This window comes from Takifugu rubripes, unplaced genomic scaffold (assembly GCF_901000725.2).
Source record: "Takifugu rubripes unplaced genomic scaffold, fTakRub1.2, whole genome shotgun sequence".
Classification (NCBI taxonomy): Eukaryota; Metazoa; Chordata; class Actinopteri; order Tetraodontiformes; family Tetraodontidae; genus Takifugu; species Takifugu rubripes.
The window spans coordinates 55,844-67,093 of record NW_021821656.1 but is presented as its reverse complement, the minus strand read 5'-3'; the positions used below and the strand labels follow the sequence as shown (position 1 = coordinate 67,093).

Here is an 11,250-nt window from a genome sequence, read left to right as displayed (position 1 = left end):
GGCGCCTGTTTGGCCCAGGATCCCTGCCGTCACCTTGACGGGCGGGCGATACCAGGCTAATTTCATCTGACAGGTGAGTTAACGAGGCTTTGGTCGGCGGCCCAAAGGCTTCAGCTACGGCTGCTGTCGATATTTATATTAAGGGACCATAATTGGGCCGTCTTTCTCCTTCATTATGGCCCTTCAGCCGACCTTTGACCCCTCTGTGAGGCCACTTCATGTGTTTAACTGTCATCTCATTTGACGCATTTTTTTTTTTAAAAACCAATTGATTTTAAATTTGATCCAAAAAATAGCCCAAACGCAGCTTTTTCATCCTCCTGCGATCAAACGTGGTCCGTGTTGACTCGCCTGAATCAGCGACGGCAGCAGCGACGGCGCAGCCTTGACTAGATCAGACGGGTTAAATGAGATGCGGTGGGCGCCATTCTGACAGTAGATGGAGGTCACGGTTCGTCGTCCATTCAGCCGCTTAACGCGTGACAATTTTATTGGACATGAAAAATGAAAATATTGATGGCTTTGACCTTTGGGGTCGCCGCTGGTGGGCGAGGCAGGTCGCCTAAATGACCACGACAAAGCGGGGAGGGAGGGAGGGATAGGACGCCGCGGTGAGCTCAGTTAGACGTAATCGATGCTGTCACCCGGCAACCGTCTCATTAGACTAGCAACAGGTGGAGGCAGTCAGATAACAGGTGGTGGCGATTACAGGATGGAGAGATGGCGGCTGAGGAACACGGAGGTTCTGCTTCCGAGGGCCTCCAACATCTTCGCCATGGCAACAAGAACAATCTAATTATCTATATTTGTCCTCACGTTCTGATCCAAACAGCTGAGGATGAGAAAGATTCTATTTTCTTTCCATAAAAGGAATAAATACGACACCTGTGGTATCTGGCGCCCCCTACAGGGACGAGCGGTAAAGCAAGTGATGATTATAAAATAATCCTGCGGTTTTTTATTTCTCCTCCTCCGTTTCTCTACTTTAACTTAATTCTGATTTGCTTTTTTCTATTAAAAGTTGGCACAAACCATCGCTGCCCTTTTTTAATCTAATTCAGAGGGCAGTGATATTTTCTGGATCCTGCATCCAGACTTTATTTCAGACACAAACCTTCCTTTAAACTTCTCTCCTAAGCAGCCAAACACAGAAAAATCCAATATTTGTTCTTTTAAAACCAACAAACGTGACTCTGAATCAGGTTTATTGCGGTTGGAGCGGTTCTGTGACCGTAAAGCAACGTGCTGGAGGGGCTCCTTCAGCTTTAAACTGCACCATGTTCTCCATCACCCATAAAATAATCATTTCTTGTAAAAAGCGCACACATGTTTCTGCTCAGACCAGCGATGAAGGAGTTCATTCAGAACCTTTGTTCAGCGCTGGCCCGGCTCCAGGGTCCGTTTACTGGAAGGAAAATCCACTTTTCTCCCCCTCGCGCTCTTTTGTTCTCCCCCTCGGCTCACGAGCGGCGGGATGGCGCCTCCACTGTCGCCGGTAGCGCAAAGCTTCTGGGAGCAAACGGGGCGTTTGGACCCACCGCCCCCCCCCTTGTGGGACCAGGAGGGACGGGGACGGGTCCTCGGAAAGACAAGATTCATTCTAAATAAAGTAAAGAAATAGTGCACATATGTGACCTCACCGGTGTACAAAACAAAGTTCTTACATGTTATTACAGTGTAATCAATGTTCCCCAAGGCTGCTTGTGCGTGTGTGTGTGTGTGTGTGTGTGTGTGTGTGTGTGTGTGTGTGTGTGTCAGCAGAGGGATTAGAGCCTCCTATAGAGCCAATACCACTCCGGGGTTAAAAATCAATACCCCTGCATGCAGTGATAAATCCTCCCAGCCTCACTGACCCCCCGCCCTCACACCCCTGCACACAAAACAATATTCCCCCCCAACAAACACACACACACACGCACACACACACACACATTGTCAAAACAGCCCAAAGATGTGACGGCCATGGATCAGCGGAGAACTGGCGTGTCAGCTGAAAGTCTGCTGGGAAGACAAATCTCAGTCCTGGTCTCAGAGGGTCAGAGGTCATTTTAGCAGAAACTGTTGACGCTCCAGGCTGGAAAGTTTGGGATTAAAAGACAGAATTTAAAGGTAATCTGCTGCCTTCAGGCCACGTTTCCATGTAAATCAGAAAAATAAGATGGGGATTCTGTTAAATGTGTTTAAAGCTGCTCTGTCTCGCACACTCGACGGGCACAAGCAGCTTCTGACGTCCGCGTCTCCCTCTTCATCCCATCCCAGCTCCTCCTCATCCCCTCATCCCCTCATCCCTCCGATCTCTAAACCCACCTGCACCCCTCCATCTGATCACCCGCTCCTCTCCAATCAGACCCTCCGGACCGCCTCCACGGATGGCTGTCGGTGTCTGAAGGTCGATGAGGATAAACCGCAGTCGAGTGTTCCGCACCGCCGGAGAAGGTCCGGAATTCAGCAGCCAGGCAGCTGGGAAAAAAAGAGAAAAAAAAGGGGGTTGATTTAGATTCTGTGATTAAAGCAGCATCAGCCATGTCTAATACACACTGATGCATTCTGGGATTTGCAGTGCAAGAATAAAAAAGAGCATTTATAGCAACAAACAGTTCATTAAACAGAGTTTGACTGACATCCAAGGATCCGAAGGTTGAAAAGCACGGCACCATCACACGGCTGAGCGCCGGTTTTGTCCTGCTGGGGGGCTGTGACTGGCTGGTTTTGATGTATGGAGGGCCTCATCAGTCAGAGGGGGGGGGGCTTTGGTTCAGGATCAATAGGAGCGGAGCCGATTCTACCCGTTGAGGAGGAATTCTGCTGCGCCGAACACACCAATGCTCTGCAGGTGGTCTCCCCTCAGGGACCCAAGGTCATTCCCACCGTAAATATGTTCCGCATGCAAAACTCTGCCGATCATAAACGTGATGCACGGCCGCCAGAACGACCGCGCCGGCGCCTGGACGGGGAGCCGCAGTGTGTTCAGGGATGATGTAGTGTTCCGCACGCACGCGGCTGATGCATTTTTTATGTTCCGGCTTCCTCACCTTCAATTTTAAAAGTGTTTACTCAGCAGCTGTCCTAAGAGCTGATAAAATAGGTTAGAGCTGCCGATGTCATGAGCCTTCGCCACAGAAGCCGTCCCCAAAATGGCCCCCTGTGGCATCGCCCTCCTCGGGATAATGTAATTGGGGGGGTGAGTCCGTCTGAGCAGTTCTCTTCAGTGTCATTCAGCAGATTCATGGGAAATGCTAATAAGGCTCAGTTAAGGGTAATAAAATCTACCCAGTCGGAATGTGGAATGGCTCCAAGGTCCACTCGGGTCAGTTTGAAGGTCGGAATGTTGAAAAAAGAAATTCTACAGGTGAGCAGTGACATTATGACAACCGCTTGTTGCCATGTTTGAAGAAGCTCTAGCTTGCTATTGCTACCCTTCCCAACAGCTAGCTTTAGCAGGGTCTGTTGTTGGCTGTAAACTTGCAAACTTGGACGAGGTGGTGAGGGACAGGATGGTGCTGAAAGTGTGGACAATCATGGACAGTCCCCCCCCCCATAACACAGTGGACAAACAGAGGAGCAGCTTCAGCAGCAGACTCCTGCAGCCTCGCTGCTCTAAGGAACGGGACAGGAAGTCATTCCTGCTGTCTGCCATCAGGCTCTATAATTCACCCAAACCCAGTCAGTAACAATAATTGTTTAATGTTTATGTTGTCATTTTATTTTTATTTTATCCTATATTTATGTATATATGCTTATAATATTTATACATTATATTATGTATGTATGTATGTGTGTGTGTGTGTATGTGTATATATATATATATATATATATATATATATATATATATATATATGCTTATCATATATGCTGTATATATGCTTATAATGCTTAGAACGTTCTAATCTTATTTGTATTTTATTTATTCTATTTCTATACTTTGTAAATACAAACCTAGACTACAGTTATATTAATCCACGTTGGGCTGCTACTACAACTCGATTTCCCTACGGGGATGAATAAAGTCCATCTTGAATCTTAACATTAAAAGACAGATGTTGCTACGACGGTGCTACGATCTCTCTGTCACGGAAGCAAAGCTAAAGATTAGGTTTAAAGGTTAAGGTTAAACTCTTGTGGACGATATACAGAAAATGAAACATTGCTTATTTGTAACCTTTAACCTCATTATTCTGCTTCAACAAACTGGCACCAGATAAAGAACAACTATCACACACAAAAAACAGTTTTTGTGTGAAAAAGCTGCATTGAAGACGAAGGTAACAGACTCCTGGAGGACGCTGTCCCTGCGTTAGCTGCCCTGGGTCAGTGCTGCGCCTTTGGGGAACCTTCCTGTTAGAAAGATGGAGCACATGTTGGGCTTGGAGCGCACTGGCCCCAGGAAGCTAACTTTACCTCTGTGAATTATTTATGATGATGTATCGGTCCTGCCGTTTGGGAAGCCGGTCTCCTGTTGGCAGCGACAACTTTGGAAGCTTTTTTGCTGTAGAAATTGAGAAGTCATAGATTCTTTCTTGTAAAAGTGGCGACATAAACTCGATTTCCAAAGACTGTCATGAGGGCTAGGGTGTTATTTTAACTACCCAGCACAGACATTAATGAAAAAATACAGAATTTCTGTCTCTCTTCCTCTGCGGGGTCCAATAACATCGGCCGTAGCCAGATATAAATCGATACTATACATTAATAATCACAAGAGTAATGGTAGTAATTATATTTCTTACATATCTGTGGAGAAAATAGCCATCCAGTAGGCATATTTAGTAAAGGTAGTCCACACAGTGTTGGCTAACCCGCTGCCTATGCTACAAACATAGCGTGGGGAGGAAGACTGTCCTTCTGACACCCTCGGAAACGCACATCATCAGCATCAAACGTAACAGCGCCCCCTGGCTGAACGGCCGGTAGCATGAAACTGTGTAAATATGACGCTAGGGTTAGCGACATGAAAGAATCGTTTGTCGAAGGATCTTTTGCTCAGCAGCGATTGCGTAATAACTATTGACGGTAACATCAACAAAACTTTATAAAACTTTACACTTTGCAGCATTTCAGAAATCGATTCATTCATATTGAGCGGAGCTGAGTTCAGCCTCCCAGTGTTCCCAGTCTGAGCGCGACCCACCCCCGGTAGGGACCAACGTGAATGCACGGAGCTAAAGGTTCCCACACTCTCCCGTTTGTTTTAACACTTGTTTTTCTTGGAGCTTTTATTAAAAAAGACAAGCCACAGCCGACATTGATGTCGCCACAACACACAACGTCTCCGGAGTTGTTTATGTTGTCAGGATCCGTGTTTATTGGTGGAGGACAAGTGTCCAGAGGACGTCGACGGATGTTGAGACGAGACGCAAACATCCCTGAACTGGACCCAACGTTACTTTTAATCACCTCCCAGGATGTAAGGACGTGACTGTGAAGCAGAGTTATTCCAGTTTATCATTATTCTGATCTCTTAAATGGACACAACCAAACTAAACGCACGTCCCAGAGCGCAGACCCGCTCGTCCCCTCTTTAGTTTAGTCGGTTATTATTGATGCAAAGTATTTATGTATTTGTCAAAAGTGTGAAAAGTAAAATTAGGTCACAGCAATCTGGCGCGAGGTGTTCAGGAAACAGAGACTTTACAGGATTATCTGCCGGCCTGTTCGGAGTTGGCATCCAACCACTTACTAGCAAGAGAGATGGTAGCTTAGCATGTGTGAGGGCGAACGTCGGCTTCCATTCAAGTCCAGTTTTCTGGTGGACTTTTAGAGGCGGATATCGATTGATCCTGATTTTAAAAAGTCTTCGCGAGGGTGATTGAAGCCACCGCGGCGCTCCTGGTTTCCTGGCCCGGACACGGGTCATTGTAGGCCCCTGAGGAGAAACTACGGGGGTTTGAAGCCGACATCAAGAAGACTTGGCTGAACAAAAATACCAACTAAATACATTTAGCATTGAAAGCTTTCCAGCCATTCCAGTAGCGATTGGAATTCAGTTTAAAGGAAGTGGTGGATCGTTTGCGCTTCCGATGATTCACCGTACAAAGACGTTTCCAAAAAGTCGGGTTTTTTTTGCAACTTCAGGTACTGGCTCAAGTCCTCGTACACACTAATATCCCCCGTATTACAGAAAACAAACAAAAAAAACAGTTGGAAACAAAAAAGTGGTTTATTTTTACTTGAATGGAAAATTTAGCCAGATTTCCGACTGGGAAGAAATGCTAATGAAGGTTTTGTCAGGCTAAATAAAGACCTTTTAAGTCAAATTATAATTGGCTACTGTGTTTGGAAGGCGGAAAAACCAAGTAGAAACTGCTAAGTTTGAGTGTCAGCCTGCTAACTTTGCAGCAATGTCTGGTTACCATCAATGGAGCTCAGCTTTTTGGCTAGTTGGTGATCCGATTTGAATTTTACTAGCTTAAAATATCTGTGGAAAAAAATAACTTCTAATATGAAACTGAAGGCAGACTGACAAAGGAGGTAATGCTCCAGTTGTAGGCAGTGGCAGAGTAGGGGTATGTACCAACACAACCAGCCATCCCTTTTATGCCATTTCCCCCATTCCTTATCGCTGTGTGAGTGTAGCTCCGCCCCTCAGGTGCGCTGAGTTGCTTTGCCCAGGTGCTTTCAGGCAGGCGTTTCTAAAGCAGCACCTTTAATTAAAGCGTAGCAATTATGGCTCCAAATGTTACGACTCTGTACTTGGGTGAGTTATAAAAGCCTGAATGGAAACTAAAGCAGAGCAGTTTGGACCTAAAACGAGTCGACTGAGCCAAATCTTGCTCACTTAAAAGAACCGGAATTCCCGCTGGTGCAGGCTGCTATCGCTAACAAATTACGGCCTAAAACCAGACTGGTAAAATTGTATTACGTTTCTCCACTTTCGTCTGAATAATAATCATCCCTTACATCTAAATTTCAACCTACGGTAAAAAGGCGTGCGTTTGATCCCGCAGATGGTTGAATCCGGAGTTCCAGCCTCACCCGAGAACCTGAACGAGGACGTGTAGCGGCGTTATTCCAAGGTAACGCGGGGAGATTGAGCGGCCCAGCCGAGCGCCTCTGGCGGCGTCTTGATTAGCGTTTGCTCCCTGCTGTCCAACCTCCTCGCCACCTCCCACAGCAACGCACCGCAGCTGCCTCCGCTAGCGCCATCACGGAGATCGGCTTTATCAAGCATCAAAGGCCCCTCCAGAATCCCAAAACGTCACCAAAATTTAATGATCTCTCCTTGGGGTCGTAGTCAACCTTTTCCTGCAAATGTCATTAACATTTTGACAGAAAGTCAAACAATAATTAATTAACGTATAATTAACGTCAATTGTTGACTTTTTTCACTCGCTTCAAACGACCTCATAAAACGACGAGAAAACCCCCAACTGGGGCCGTTAAGGTAGAGTTCCCATCGATGTATCGGCGGTTGGAATCTGCTCTCCGGGCAGGAATCTGGAGCTGGTGGGCAGAGGAAGGGAAACCTCGGATCAAACCGAGATGGCCCCGAGGCATCGTCGCAGATGGGGGCTGAACGCTAAAACATCTGTATGGGTGCAGGCTGGGGCCCAGCCGGAGCGCCGTCCTCATCTCGCCAAATCCAGAACCCAATCAGTGCAACGGCGGTTTGGCGCCAGCATCCGTCATCACTCTCTGCACTTCCAGTCTGTTGTGGCACCGCCTGCCCCCCCCACACACACACACACACACTCAGAGAATATTCTGCATTCAAGACCAAACTGAGTGATTTTCTGGACTGATTTGAGGATCTGCTGACGGCAGAAGGGAACAACAACAAACATGCGGGAATGTCCCTGTAGCCTCAGCATCACATTCCCACATGGCCGCCTGTCCAGTCAGAAAATCAACCCCCTCCAGCAGCAGGAGGGGCTTGTGCACTGTTCCATAACCTACCAGCAGGGGGCGATGGCAGAGTATTTCATTTTAACTGGAAAAAACATGAAATCTTAGTTTTGTGATGTTTGTTTCATTTTCCCGAAGCTTAAAGACAACAGCGCTCCCATGGGTCGCAGTGGGAACTGCACCCTGGGCGAGTGCGTAGCCATTAGCTAGTTAATGAGAGGCTAAATAATGGCTGGACAATAACCCACTTTTTTGCTAAAAACACGTTTTTCAAAGGTTAATTAAATGAATGTATTTTGAAAAGCTTCCAGATTTTTAAGAATTATTGGGAAAGGACCAGTTTGGGATAACAATGCAGGGAAAACAGGGGCTGTGATGCATGAATGGCTGCATTGTCAGACCTAAAAAGTCATTACCGACTCGTAATGAATGCCATTAATTTTCGCCGGCGCTGCATGCAGTCTTTTTAAATTTGTTTCAAATGGCCCTGAGACCGGTGCATCAGCAAGGTGCTGAGACTCGGCTACGCTCGCGATGAATCTCAATTAGCTACAATTAGCCCCTTCGGTGATCCTTCGTGGGCCGCCTGTTTCTGCTGAGGTCGCCCCGTCTGTCTCCACTTTCTTCTGAGGCGAACCGCTCTGCCCTCGCCGCCGTATTCCCATTTTCCGCTTCAGTGAGCTGCCGGTTCCCCAATAATCCCAGCACCGTCGTTTAGTTGGGAGGGCTGTGTTTTCATTTTTGCCTTTCCTTTATTTTCCCAGTCCCTCCGTCCCACAGCAGACCCGGATTCCCCGAGCTTAACCAAGAAGAATTAATGCCGTCTCCTTTCTTTGTAAGCACCTTGAAAGAGAATGAGAGTAGAAATCGCCTCCAGAAAAGATGTTTTAAATTTGTTTCTGAAAGCGGAAAAAGAAACGCCTCCCGCTCCCTCTGATTTCTCCTGATTCTGCAGCTTCGGCGCTCCCGCGCCTCTGCACTGCAGTTTTCGGGAGACGGCTCAAAGAGTAAAGCACACAGGAGCCCGGGGAAAGCGCCTTCCATCATCTCCCACCGTGTTCGGTCATGCGGAGCGCCGAACCGCCGCTCCAGTACTGAGAGGGAAAAAAGGCAGAGGAAAGAAGGGAAGAATGAGGCCCGGAGAAGGGAAAGGAATCCTGTGAGACTGGCTCTGGTCCTCCTCACGCAGGAGACCAGGACAGCAGTTGTCTCCAGCCACCAGAGCTGCAGAGGAACCAGAGAGAAGAAAGATGCGTGTGGCTGTAGAATCAGGTGAAATTTCTCTGGGGGCGGCAGCATTTAGCCTCTTCAAAGATAAAGATTCCATTATCCTGGAAAAGCTTTTTTAATCTCCCTCTGCAGGCGGGAACGCCGCGGTCGTGTTTACACCGGCCTGTGAAGAACAAAGGCGGCCTGGGCTCGCGTTGATGGACACAAATCCTGAATCCTGCTAACTACCTGCTCCGCAGCAGAGCTTTCATCTCCCCCTCCCAGCTGGAGCTTCACTTCCACCAGCCTGAATCAGTCCAGACAGATGATGCACAACTTTGTTCCTCAAATTTAGGCTGTTTAACTCCGCCAGGCGAATCCGTCTGATCCACCTCCCACATCCAACCGCAGCCAGAAAACACGCCGAGATCCAGCTGTTCTGCACAACAATCAGCCACGACGCGAGGCCTTGTGGTCGTGGTTGAGGTCCACGGACGACAGCTGTGCTCTGGTGCTCTGCTGCGCGATGGAACCATTAGCCTGAGCAGCGTTTACCTGAACAACAGCCTCAGACTGGACTCATCAGCCTTTGAGGGTCCTGAAAAGGCTCCACTCTCAACCTCCAAGGCTGAAGAACATGTGGAATCTCCAGCAGCTGGTTGAACTGGGCAACTGTCACCGTGTTGAGTTCAACAGAACTGAATCATGAGATAGGGAGGACAGCTCCAAACAGAGAGAAGTTACCGAGGGAGGGGGGAGCTTCTTCAACCCTTTAGCTAAGTGTCACAACGAAACCGACAGTTTGGAATCAGGCCACTTCCAAATGCGATGCTGAATCCGATGCGTATCAGATTTTCCTGATGGTGACCACGATCTGAACAGCCGGGTCGCATTCAAAGGGACTCTCATCTCTTCCTGGGAGAAACACGTCAGAATTCCGCATCTGTGACAAAAAAGGAAGCAGGAACAGGAGTCCATAAGCATGGAAGTTTGCCGTTGGAGAGCTAACGAAGCCTCAGACTTGCTCAGTATTCGAGGTGACACTTCAGAGCAAGTCGACCTTAATCATCCTTTTAACCAGCAACCGATCGCACTCTTTTTAGCGTTAGACCGTAGAGACTATCTTCCACGGCTGCCTCGCTGTTCGCCTCTGCCAACAAGGTTCTGGGCGTGACGTCACTGATGTTCAACATGCGGGCCTCATCAGAACTGTGAGCTTTTCCCATCGTAGTCCACAGACGGGCCACATTCAAACACGTAACCACAGCCAAGCAAAAAAAATGCTCGGTCAAGAGGGGCTTTGTTAAGTAACTCTGGGTCATCAACAGCATCATTGATGGTGCCTTCAGGTTGGTCCGTAAACGGCATCATTATGTAAAGACTTTCTTTCCTGAAGCGCCGTCACGTTCCGGTACTGGATAATCAGGGCAGAAACGGCCCGAAGAGCTCGTGAAATGAACTCTGGGGCCAAATAGACGCAGTTTAGATGATCAACCTTTAATATTCTCAACCGCTGGCGGTTTATTGATCCTCCTCATCAATGAAAACACGGGTGAAATGGAGAGAGGATCGCCTCCTCTGAGAACATCAGAGTAAAAATAAAGAAAGAAAATGAATATAAAATTATTAATATGTTTGAACGTCCCTCAGATTATCTATGAAAATTGGCTTTTGTGTACTTCTAAATGTTTCTACATGATGTTATAACCTCAAGGATAATCCAAGGGGTCCCCTTCCATAGATGCTAGCATGTTGCTACAAATACACACATTCATTAGCTCGTAGTGCTCGTTACCTGTGAGTGATTTTGTCCCCCCGCAGCCTCCGTAGGTTTCGGAATAGGTGCTGCTAAATCTGCCACTTAAAGGCCGCGCTGAGGCTGAAACCACCAGCGCTCGTGCGCAACAAACATACAAGAATAACGAGCCACGTTCAAAGGAACCGTGTTTCAAAGTGTTTTTCAGCGGCGGCTGCGCGGCGTGGGCGCCCTTCTGTCACATGACAGGATCAAGGAAAGATCAGCACAGGCGCACAACAGAGGGTGAGGGGCTGCATTTAAAACAAGCCGCGTCCTCCCGGCGAAGGGAAAAGAAAGAAAGAAAGAAAGAAAACGCAGCTCGTCGGGCCCACAGATGGTCGTCCAATCCAGCGTAAATGTCAAAAGGACTCGCAGGACAGCCGGAGCACCTGCGAGCGAGC

At 47.8% G+C, this 11,250-nt stretch overlaps 1 long non-coding RNA gene across 1 annotated transcript; it reads right to left on the bottom strand.

The window, feature by feature from the left end:
- Positions 1–1,192: 1,192 nt before the first annotated feature.
- Positions 1,193–11,041, bottom strand: LOC115248711 (uncharacterized). Its single transcript, XR_003887470.1, has 3 exons — positions 10,847–11,041; positions 2,308–2,460; positions 1,193–1,600 (listed from the first exon to the last, which is right to left on the bottom strand). It is a non-coding gene; the product is annotated as an uncharacterized lncRNA (long non-coding RNA).
- Positions 11,042–11,250: the final 209 nt, after the last annotated feature.